Here is a 12,881-nt window from a genome sequence, read left to right on the forward strand (position 1 = left end):
AATCCCAACTAATTTAACTTTACAACTGATAATAAAATCATTCTTACAATCTGACTATCTCTCTACCGTATGAAGCCTCTGCTAGCTCGATCCAACTCAACTGAAACCTTAGCCCGTACTTTTGGACTGAGGACTTCACTATCATCCATATTATTTTCAACTGTAAAATATATAAAAGAATCGCAAGGGTGAGCTAACTAGCTCAGCAAGTCTTAATAAGGATAATTGAGGTTAAGCAATAATCAAATGAAATGATTCAGAGGAATCCAGTTTCTTTTTAACTAATCATTAGAATTAGATATTCATTTTAAGTTTTAAAACCAAGGTTAGGCTGCTGATCAGTCACGCACTAACCCTGAGCAAAGCACACAGCACTGCTCTAATTACTGGATCCAAGGCACACATTGGCCTAACTTGACCATTGGTGTGGTCTGACCACGAATCTGGTCCACATATAAAAAAACTATCCAATCCCAAAGCAGTTCAATATGATAAACAATATAATTCGATAACACAAGATCATAATCAATGATGATTAAATATTTGAATAAAACGTAAGGAAACTCATAGATATTACAAGGGTATATCAGGGTATGTAAAATAAATGGCTTTCAATCGGTAAAGAATCATGTATTAGATAAATAGTGATTTTCCGAGGTATAGTTCTTTGATATTTTAAAGAATGGCTGGAGTATAAAAGTTTTTATGTTTTCAAACAATTTTCTTCCAGTGTTTGGTAGTTATACATTTGGGGAGTAGTATCATATTTGTGTGATTTGGTATCTTGAGGATTAACAAAGGATGGTTTACAAAGAATAAGGCTTACGGCTCAAGATCAAGAAAAATCAGGGTTCAAAGGTAAATAGTCTAAAGCACTTGCAATTTAAAATAGGAGTTATCTTGTATAATAACGACATGTTATGAAATAATTTGAAAATATTTGCGATAGATTTTGGAGAAAAGTTTAGAAATACTTCCCTTACAGGCTTTACAACTATTACTGATCAACTCTGAGCCGACTCTGCTGCTCTGGCTCTAACGTCCAACAATTAGATCCCATTGGATTCGACTTCGACACTCAGGTTTTTCTGTTGAAACTCTACTGAGCTCGTCGACTGCCTACTAGGTCATCTTTAGTCCAACGTCCACTTCTAGGTTTCCAACTATAACCTACAGGGTTGAAATACCCTACGTTAGACGTTTAGGTATGCTTGACATATTCTCGACACCAATTCTACCCATAAATATTCAAACCCGACTCGTAATTATATACATTAGTACAACACAATAACATATCCCATAGTCAGGGTTCACGTTCTCGAGAAATCGGTTTGGTGTTTGTTTTCAAAAAATATATATATATATACTCTTTATTTTACGAAATCAGGGTTATCGATTTGGCAAAATATTTCATTACATCGTACATTCAAGTTTCATATAAAACACACACATATATATATAGTCACTCAACATCCCGATAATCATCGGGTACGTTTTTGTATTTACGTAGCTCAGTTCCCGAAAATCGGGCAGCGTTTCCTTTGTTTATCAGACTATCCGTCGACACATCATCGACGTCAATTCATCACAACAATCCATAATCACAACAACCAACATCCATACTTTCCCAGTCACCAATTCAATACTATTACTAATTATTATTCGCATTTTATATTTATTTATTTTATAAAAATTAGGACTCAGAATAAATTCATCACTGTCGGCTCACCGAGGCTCATCGCCGACGGCAGCAGAATTCGCGGGTTTTCATTTATAACGAACATCCTACACGAATTCCACCGATTATATCCATACTTCCTCGTAACAAATATATGTTATTTTCATGAAACCAATTAATTAAACACCTGCAGAATTAAATAAAATAATTAAAATTCCCGAAATGAACATGGCAACACGCGCGTATACACGCGCCAAACACGGGCCAACCATCGTGGCCGGAAGAACACAGAAACAGGCGGCAAAACACCACCACAACACTCAAAATCTCAACTGACAACCACACACACGTAATAGCACACACAGATACGCACATATACATACGGATATATATATATATATATATTCACCGAACCGGAATCATCAGGAACAAATGGCAATTACCGGAAAATCAGCCGGAAAAGAAAGCCGCGACCAGGAGAAGAAAACGGAGAAAGGAGCGAAAAAAGAAAGGCAGAACAGGGAATATTGCAAGGAAGAGGGACTGAGACGAGTAAGAGAGATTGAGACGATACAAAGGAGAAAGAGATGATGTTTTGGGGGTTAATCTGCAGCCCGCACGTGTCCTTTAAATGGATACGTGTTAACATCTTTTATTAGATTTTAACACGTGTCCCTGAATACCTGGGGACCCGATAATCACCTCGAATTCTGAAATTAACGAACCGGGTCATTTTTAAAACAAATTCGATAAATTACAATAATAATCTTAAAATGCTATAAATATCCCGGAGTAAATGAAAACAAAATTTTTGAAGTTTTAACACAATTTCTGGGATGCCACTTATACCCGCGTTTTATCAATAAAACGAAATAACGGGCGGGTAAAAATTAATCCTAAAATTACCAAAATAATTTTAAAATTCTCAAAATAATACTAACTAAATAAAATATAAGTTTCATGATTTTTGAAGATTTTCATATTTAAATACGGATTTTACCATTAAACACACTCTGAAAAATCATTTATAATTAAATAATTAATGAAATATTGATTTTTCAATTTTATAAAATCCTAAAAATAATTATTGTAACTATAAAGTCTTAAAAATAATTTTAGAGACATTCCCAATATTTATGCAAATAAATTTGCACTAAATCCACTTTTAAAAGTACAAACAATTCAATACAATCCCATAATTAATCACGCGGACAACCCGGTATACCATAAATCACATATGGATAATAATCAAACAACACATAGCGGTCAAAACCAACACACATATTTTATTTATTTAATAATTTCTATAATTAAATATTTAAATAATTCAACAATACACGAGTCGTTATAACATAAACTAAAAATTAACACCGAGTCCCCGGCAGCGGCGCCAAAAACTTGTTAGGGTGAAAACACGCGTTAATATTCATGCAAGTATACGCGTTCGGAAGTAGTATAAGATATAAATCAGATTCGTTCCCTCAGATACTGGTTTAGGTTAAGTTCAATTTATGCACCAATGCAACAATGTATGGTTATCGCTCAATGCTAAGACAAATAACAAATTGGGTTTTTATTAAACGAAGAGATTATACTAAATAACATTAACTAAGAGAATTGAGGTTGAATTACTATATATGACAAACATGCAATTCTAACTTCATTACTACTTCATTCCACTTCATTGTTCTTAACCTTAGCATATGATGGTGATGACACTAATCAGATAATACGAAACTAGTAAACGCCAACTTTCGTTGTACGAATACCCTACTACCAAGCATCCACAAAAGAGATAGAAGTTGAATACACCAATTATGCTTAGTCATTATATGTCTATAAGAATTGAAAACATAACGGTTTAATGCGCAAGTTATCTATCATGATTACATAGGGCAAGTAAGATGGTTAAAATTACCTATAAATCATGCATAACAAATACATGAACCTATGCTAGCATGGCAAGTTCTAAACCTCTATATTCACTGTCGCTTCAATAGAGATTAACACGCTATCTTATATGTTAGCTACGCACATAAGACGAATAATCACAACCAATACCAGGATATCAATAAATCACCACACACAAAGGTATCGGAACAAATTAACTATAGAAATCTATAAGTAAATCCGTTAGAACCCCATAATAATGATTAGCCCATAATAGAACTCATCGTCACCATTGGTTCATATGAAGCATGTTAATAACACAACTATATAAGGCTGAAAAAAATACTTAATAAATAGTGAAGTACGTCACAAGAGTATTAAGGTTCAAAGCATAGAGAAAACTAGCATCCACTATTACAACGAATTAAAAGAATCACGAGATAAACTAATGATCCCTCTTCTTCGTTGTTGTGTGCTAAAACGGTCTTCTCAATCTTCTTGCCTACGCTCCTGTTGAAGAAAACGTCTTCCCATAAGGTTTATATAAGAGTCCAGGAGTCACCGCGCCAACAGAAGCCCAAATAGAATTGAAAACAAATAAAAACTAGAATCTGAAATTCCACACGCACACGGTCGCATGCTCCCTCCACGCGGTCGCATGCTCCTAGCGCGCGGTCGCGTGTTACCCTTCTGGAAAATTCTTCATTTTGCTCCTATTTGTGCTGATTTCTTTGCTCATCACCCCTAGACTGATTCCAAGTACTTCCTTAAGCTTTATTTGATGAAAACCACCTATCTAAGCAAGTTATACCCTGAAATGCAAAAACACTAGAAAACACGTCAAATACACAAAATACTTGAGTCCAAGACACCAATTCAAGCTGTTATGAGACACTCTAAGTGGTATAAAATGCCACTTATCAAGCCCTTGGCCAAAATTATGACAAGCAGGTTGCACAATTTTTATGGGAAAATATCACGTGCAGATATGGAATTCCTCGTTTCTTAGTAACCGATAACGGAACACAATTCAATAATGAAGAATTCAAGAAGTATTGTAAGGAGAACAAGATTGAACTACGGTTCACTTCCGTGGCCCACCCTCAACCCAATGAACAAGCGGAAGTGGAAAACCAGATTATCTTAGATGGATTAAAGAAGAGGATTTAGAAGTCTAGGAATACCTGGGTAGATGAGATACTTCCAATACTTCGGGCTTACAGAACCATATGTAGAGTCACGATAGGAGAAACACCCTTTATGTTAGCATATGGTGCAGAAGTGGCCGTTCCAGTAGAAATATCACATTTGTCTCCAAGAATCCAAGCATACAATGCTGAGGAGAATGAGAATGGGCAAAGGTTAGCTCTGGATTTAATAGATGAAGTGCGAGATGAAGCACATGCAAAGATTGTAGAATCAAAAGAAAGTTTATTTCTATTACAACCTAAGGGTGAAAGAAAGATTCTTCAAGCAAGGTGATTTGGTCTTAAGGAAGGTGGAATCCTCGGGAGTAGGACAAAAAGGAAAACTCGCCCCAAATTGGGAAGGGTTGTACAAGGTTAAAAGCGTTCAAGGAAGATTATCCTACAAGTTGGAAATAATGGATGGGGATAAAGTACCAAGGACTTGGCATGCTCAAAACCTGAAGACTTTTTATATATAGCTCTATAGAAAAGGAGATTTTACTTATTAGCAATAAGGTTCATAGAAACCATGAGCTTTGGCTCCTTAAGATTTTATATTTCAGCTCAATAGGATTTCTATTTCAAGTTTAGTTTTATAAAAAAAAATTATGTAAGAGATGGATCCCAAGGATTTATGAAGTTTTCAATATATGACATTAAGTTTCTGTGAAATGTGAAAGTTTAATAAGCAAATAAAGTTGCAGAAATGAAGATAAATATAATAGCGGTTCAATGCATAAAAGTACGAGTTCTAAATATGAATGAACATAAATAAATAGCCACGATGGGATTAATAAAAATCTCAATGAGTAGAAGAACCCTCTACATCCATGTCATCCTCTCCCTCACTATCACTAGTTGTCCCCTCACTGCCACTCTCACCGGAAGATGTGCTGGATTCCTCTAAGGAAGCTCTGGAAGATGATTCGGGAGGAGGAAGGAGCTCGGTGCGAGGGACGTCCTCGGAGACAACCACGTGAGTGTGAAACCTCTGGAGTAGGGCCTCACCATCTGGGCATGGGTAGTCTGCTGGGTTAATGTCAGGACATGTATCGTTCATGGTCCCGAGGGCCATACTCTAGCCAGTAATGAAAAACTCGGGAAATACTGTGTCATCCCTGACCCGTATAGACTGAGCAAATTCATCTGTATCGAGGTATACATCGATAGTCATGTCCCGCTCAGCCCTAAGCTTCACCAAATCCATGTTGGCTTCAGAGAGTTCTTCCTCCTTACGTTTCATCTTTATCTCCAAAGCAGTGTGCTTGACCTTCTGCTTCCTTAGGGCCCTTTCGGATTTCTCCGGAGCCTTCTTCCAAGATTCGACATGTCGAACAGCCGCTTGGAAATGAGCATTAGTTTGAAACAAAAATAAACATGAGATAAGGCAAGAATAATGCTTTGAAAAAAGGATTAAAATGAATAGGGAAAGGCATACCGAAGCGATGGATTGAGCTTCCATGAGCTTCACCCGTTCTAGTTCCTGACCAGCCACGACAACTGTAAAGTCCTCAGGGGTAATGGAATGGTAGGACCAATCCCAAGCATGCTTCGTGGAGCCAACCATGGTATCCCCTCGACGAAACCCCCAAAGAGGATGAAAGGAGCCCGTAGGAGGTGGGACATGAATGATTGTGGCCTCGGTTCCCGTTGAGGAGGCCTCCCCACAGGCTCTTTATGCTTCTTCAAGAGGTTGGGCTAAATAGCCTTTCCACGAGTTTCAATCTCTGCTAGACGGGCTTTCTTCATCCTGATTGTTTCTTCTATAACGGGCACAGTGGCATTGTTTATTTTCTGAGCCGTTGAAAGGAAAATAGAAACAAAGAATAAGTTATGTTAATGTTAGGTCAAACACACTGTAGAAGGGGGTTGAATACAGTGTTTACTACAATCAAATCGAATTAAAGAATACACGTAACAGAATACAGATTTTATTCAACACAATAAACTCTGTTACAATATGGAACTGTCCTCTCTCGGTGATGAACAAATTATCACGAGAGTTTCTAGGGTTACAATGAATAATATTTTCGATAATGATAACACATATAGTGTAAACCCTATGTCTGTGTTTACATACTACACAGTTACAAGATAATCTTCGAATTGATATTGAATATAATTCTGCTTCCTAAAATATATCAATCAGTTATCTTTTCTTCCAAGTATTATATTCTTCATAGAATTCCTTCTTCATGTATATTTCTTCTTGCATTTGTCTTGATCTTCTTTCCTTTCAATCAGCAGCCTGCCTTATCTGAAAGTCTCATTAAGTCCTGATATTATCTCCTGATAAATATCTCCTGATAACTTAAGTTCTGATAACTTAAGTCTTGATATCTTAAGTCCTGACTTCAGTATAACTATCTAAAAACTAAACACAAATCATATTACACATGACATCACAAATATATCTAAAAATCTCCCTCAACTTGTAAATTAGCATAATATACAAGTTCAACAGATATTTGATGATGTCAAAAACATTAAGTACAAATGCATGAGAATTTGACTAGATAACTACAACTTACAGTCCTTTCAGCTTTACCATCCTTAAGATCTGATATCAGCTTCAGTCTGTATACACTTCAGAATTTAAGCAGTTGTAGATCTTCGACTTGGCTTCAATTTCTGATCTCTTTGATGTCAGGAGTTGTTCTGAGATAGTTCTTCAAAAGACATCTCTCGGCATATTCAAGTTCATTAACCATCCTCCTTTTAGCATTTTTCAATTCAGCTGTATCTTCACCAGATTAAAAAATAGCAGCCCTGAGATCATTTATTTTAGCTTTCCTTATGTCATGATCTAGTCTGATCAGATATGCCTTGTTAGACTCTAGATTGAATTCCACAGCCTTATAACCCAGAAAAGTAGTTATGATCTTAGTAGTGTTAGGCTTCATTTCAATAATATCACCTTTGTGATCTCTGTACTTGGGATAATATGGGCTGTCAGACTTTACAAAGTAAAGCTTCTTCTGTCTTTGAATTTGTGACTTTAAATAACCTGCAGCACCATCTGTTAATCTATTTTTCACTTGAAGTAAAAATAGAACATGTTTCAGTCCTTCAAAATACTTCAATGGAATAGCATTTTGCCTGATATGGAATACCCTTCCACCTGTCATAAAATATAACAAGATATGTTCTTTCAAAACAGAATGGTAAACCATTTGTACAGATTCAAGTTGATTCAATCTTTCAGGAGTTGCTCGTACTCCTGGTTCATTTAAGGAAGTTGGATCATTGGTAGTGTTGTGTATTCTCCTTTCATCAGAACTACCCAATCCAGATTTATCTCTTGCTTCCTTTCCTGTAACAACTCTTGCTTCAAAACCACTTGATGTAGTCTTCAAAGGCTGAGTCTATTGAGCTTTGGTGAATCCTGGTAGGAGTATCCTTGAAGGTTTAACATGAGCAATGTCAGAGGTTTCCTTTTCCTTAACTTATGATATCAAGTCAACTTGAGCTATGTCAGAGGTTGCTTGCTTCACTGTCATATTAGAGTTTACTAAGTCTTGACTCTAAACAACATGAGCCATGTCAGAGGTTGTTTGAGAAATCTTCTTTTGCAACAGAGTAAGACTAGCATCTTCATCATCAATTATTTCTTCATCCATGACTGACATATAAAGCTTTACAGGTTCATCAACTTTTTCTTTGCCCTTGGACCTTGAATCTACTTCCACTTGTGATTTAGCTTTGGTTGCCTCAGAATTTGTTCTTTCTTTTATCACAATATCCTTAAGCTTTGGAAGTTTCTTTTCAACAACAGAAGCTTTAGATTTTGTCTTGACATTTTCCGCTTTGAGTCTAGCTTCTTCTTCCTTTAGACTCTCAAAGTCCATTCCTGGATTTCTTTAAGAAATAATTTCTTTGAAATTTCTTCATCAAGTTCCAGATGTTCACCAGAACTTATCCTTTTACCAGTATCAGAACTTATTCTTCTCCCAATATCAGAACTTGTTCTTTGTGCAGAAATTTCAGTTGTCTTTGATGAAGAACCTTTGCCACCTTTGCCTTAACCATGACCTCTACCCATTCCAGAGTTTCCCTGGTCATCTTTTCCATCATCCTTACCCTTCAGTGATTGAATAGTTTTGCATTTGGACTTAATTACTTTCTCCCCCTTTTTGGCATCAGCAGGTAAAAGAAGAGAGACAAGCAATTCCACTGAGGATTGGATCTCATTGAGTTGAGTTTGCTGAGAAACTTGATTCTTTAGAATTTCAGCAATCTGAGTTTGTTGCTTCTCCTGAGTTTTCTCAATGTAGGCAATTCTGTCAAAGGCTGGCTTGAAAAATCTGTTCTTTTCAAGTTTCACATTCATATCTTGTTGGATCAAGGTTTCTTGAATTTTATTCACCTTGGCATGAGTTGTTGAGTGTAGACCTTGAAGGTGCCTAGTACTCAATTCAATAACTCTCATCTATGCCTTAAAATCATCATTTATCAACATTTCATCAGCTTTTTCCAGATGCTCAGCAAGAATCTTTTCAGAAGGAACAAAACTAACTGTGTTCCATTCCTTAGTCCACTCCTTTCCTCTAGGAATTTCACTCCAAGGTACTAGTGTTTCCCCTCTAACAAACTTCTTGACTAAATCAGCTTTATTAACTGTTTGGTGAAGTGCATGTCCTGATGGACCAGCTGCATCAGCATCTAAATTAGTAGCAGCTTCACCAGTAGTTTCAGCATTATCAACATCAGAACTTATAGATCCAGCAGTATCAGCATCCTCTGTTAGAATAGCAGTATGTGAGGCTATAGAGACTTCAACATCATCCTCTAAATTCTGATCTGCAGCTAAGTTCTGATCAACAGTCAAATCTTGATGCCCACCTAAAGTCTGATTTTCATCATCCAGATTCTTAATTGGTGTAGTTGGAATATCTTCATTGAAATCAGCATCTTGAATTGGTGTTGTTGGTGGAGTGAATTGAGTTGCTGGAGCTTCCAAGTACAGAACCTCAGGCACAATCAAGTTATGAATATCAATTTCAGCACTTGTACCTGGGTCTTCAGTATGTACTTGTTCAATTATAGGTGACACAAGAGGTGTAGGCACTCTGTCTTGAGCAGTTTCTAGTTGTGCAGAAGGAAGTGATTCAATAACAATTGGTTCTGTTGGGATCAGAGATTCCTGACCCCCTTCCTTAGCTGCTTCCTCTTCTCCTGAATCTGACTCAATTGTGTCCCTGTGAGCTCTGTGCTTTTTCATTTTCTTCAAGGGTGGAGACACTGTAGGAGCTTTATCATCAGGATTTAGCTTTCTAAGCCTTTTGAGAGGCCTAGAACTCCCAGTTACAGTATCTTTCTGAGAAGAGACCTTCTCAGCTTCTACAATAACAAGTTCTGATATGGGAACCTGTTCCTCAGTTGTTTCCTCAAATCAACAGAATTTAATCAAAACATTCATCACAAAATAAAATTAAAAATCGATGAAGTAAAGATTAATAAATTGCAATTAAACATGCACAGTCACATAATTTGAGAAACAAGGAACAAATCTTGCAATTAAAGAAAATTTCATTGATATATCAGATGAGTACATTTCATGAAATTTATCAATTACATGCAAAAATTACAAGATAGGCCTATTCTACGATTCTTAACATCAACAACCTTAGTCCTAGTCTAAGAAGCCTGACAAAGCTGATAGTGAAGAGAAACGGATGGATGACAATTAATTATTCTTCCTACTTTCAACAAAGAGAACAGCAAGACGAATGATTTGCTCCTGCTGTTTAAGAATACGAAAATGAACTTCTCTTTGGAAAGACAACAGATCATTTTTAATGTTCTCTGAAAGTTGAATCCAGATGACGAATGAAATATTGTTGATAGGATATGAAGTCAGAATTCCATTTCGAAAGATAGTCACATTTTCTGTGCCATAACAGTAATACCAACTAAAATGTGCCATTTTTTGAGAGAAATGAACAGATGTGGTTTTACTGATGAATGATCAGTCATTTAAATAGGCAATGGAATACTAAGGGACGCGAGGAATGTGTAACAATTACAAGTAAAAATATTGACCCTTCGACTCCCTAGACTGATGTGTAATAATAACAGTCAGTAAAAGATCTAAAGCCAGAGTTAATGGGCACGGGATATAATAACAATTACTGTGCGCATGCATTTTTTCAAGACATACGCGCTAACCACTAACCCATAATGATTATGACCATTTTATCTCACATAAACCAATATTCTGTAAAAATATGAACGTTCAAGTAATAACCAAAAATAAACCAAGTAAATAAATACTGTCACGTCAGCATCAGAACTTGATTATTAGCAGAATTTAAAAGTCATCAGAATATGGCTTCTTTACTCGAAAAGTGAATATTTATTCCTGTTATTCTTCACACAAATACTGATATGGGTTCAACAGAACTTAATCATCATAACTTCCATCAGAACTTGTCCTCAGAATTTATGCAACTGGCACTTAAACTGTTCATCTAAAATAACATTTATTACCACAGTAATTTTCATCATTCATATGGAGTGTATGTGTATGCATTAAGCTAAATATCAGACAAAGAGTAAAGTCTGATTCACTCCAGTACATCTTAGAAATAAGGCATAACTAAGAATTTTGCTCAAAATCTGTCATTATTCTGAAGTCTACTATAGAATGAGTTCATGCATGAGTCCACCTCAACTGTTTTGTGCTCATTTTATGCATCTTTTGAAATTCCATTTTACAGTGGCTTCTCAGAGTAAGTGAGTCACGACTGCTTATCAGAATTTATGCTGTTATCATAGTATTTCTCCAGTAATCATAGAGTGTGAAAAGTCACCAAGAAATTTTTTTGCTTTTCTAATGCATATTACTTAATACCAGCAATGCACTTGGGTCTTCCCTTCCACATTTTTACTCTAGATCTCAAAGGAGTACCTGATTTTTATTTCTTTTCTTTTCTTTTTCTTTTGATAAGTGGGGCTTATCAGCACTTAATACATCCATAAGATTTACAAACAACAGAATTAACAGATAAGAAGCATTATTCTAGTTTTTGACTTAGTAATAAGATACACAAAGGAAACTTAACTAAGCTCAATATCAGAATTTGCTTGTGTTAAAAGATTTCCACATAAACAATTACTTCAAACATGAGATCTATAGTATTTAAAGACTACTAGGTCAGCATCTAGCACATTTATCCTCATTGGATTGAATAGTCATAGAAACATTCATATCACTATCAGAGTTTAGAAATTCACTTCAGACAACAATCAGCACTTAAGCAAATTTCAATTTAAGCACAGAATACACAAAGATAGTAATATATGTAAATACTGATCATAAAGTCTGATGTAACAGAATATAAACTAGGCAGATTTAGAGAAAGAACCTGAAACCATTCTAAGTTCATTTACCAATCTTGTAAAAGTAGCTTCACACAGTGGTTTTGTGAAGATATCTGCTAGTTGTTGATCTGTTGGAACAAAATGCAATTCCACTGTAACTTCATCCACATGTTCCCTTATGAAGTGGTACCTAATACTGATGTGTTTTGTCATTGAGTGTTGAACTGGATTACCTATCATAGCAATATCACTTTGATTATCACAGAAAATAGGGATTTTAGAAAATTCTAACCCATAATCCAGTAACTGATTCTTCATCCAAAGAATCTGTGCACAACAGCTTCCTGCAGCAATATATTCTGCTTCTGCAGTTGATGTGGAAATTGATTTCTGTTTCTTGCTAAACCAAGAAACCAATCTGCCTCCAAGAAATTGGCAGCTTCCACTTGTGCTTTTCCTGTCAATTTTGCATCCTGCAAAATCTGCATCTGAGTAACCTATTAGCTTAAAGTTTGATTCTCTAGGATACCACAATCCCAGATCAGTTGTACCCTTAAGGTACTTGAAAATTCTTTTCACAGCTGTTAAGTGAGGTTCTCTTGGATCTGCTTGAAATCTTGCACAAAGACAGGTAGCATACATGATATCAGGTCTACTTGCAGTTAGATAGAGTAGTGAGCCAATCATACCTCTGTAATCAGTAATATCAATTGATTTACCAGTATCTTTATCCAATTTTGTTGCAGTGGCCATAGGAGTGGATGCACTTGTACAATCTTGCATTCCAAACTTCTTCAACAAAT

The sequence above is a fragment of the Apium graveolens genome, chromosome 5 (assembly GCF_009905375.1).
Source record: "Apium graveolens cultivar Ventura chromosome 5, ASM990537v1, whole genome shotgun sequence".
Taxonomy (NCBI): domain Eukaryota; kingdom Viridiplantae; phylum Streptophyta; class Magnoliopsida; order Apiales; family Apiaceae; genus Apium; species Apium graveolens.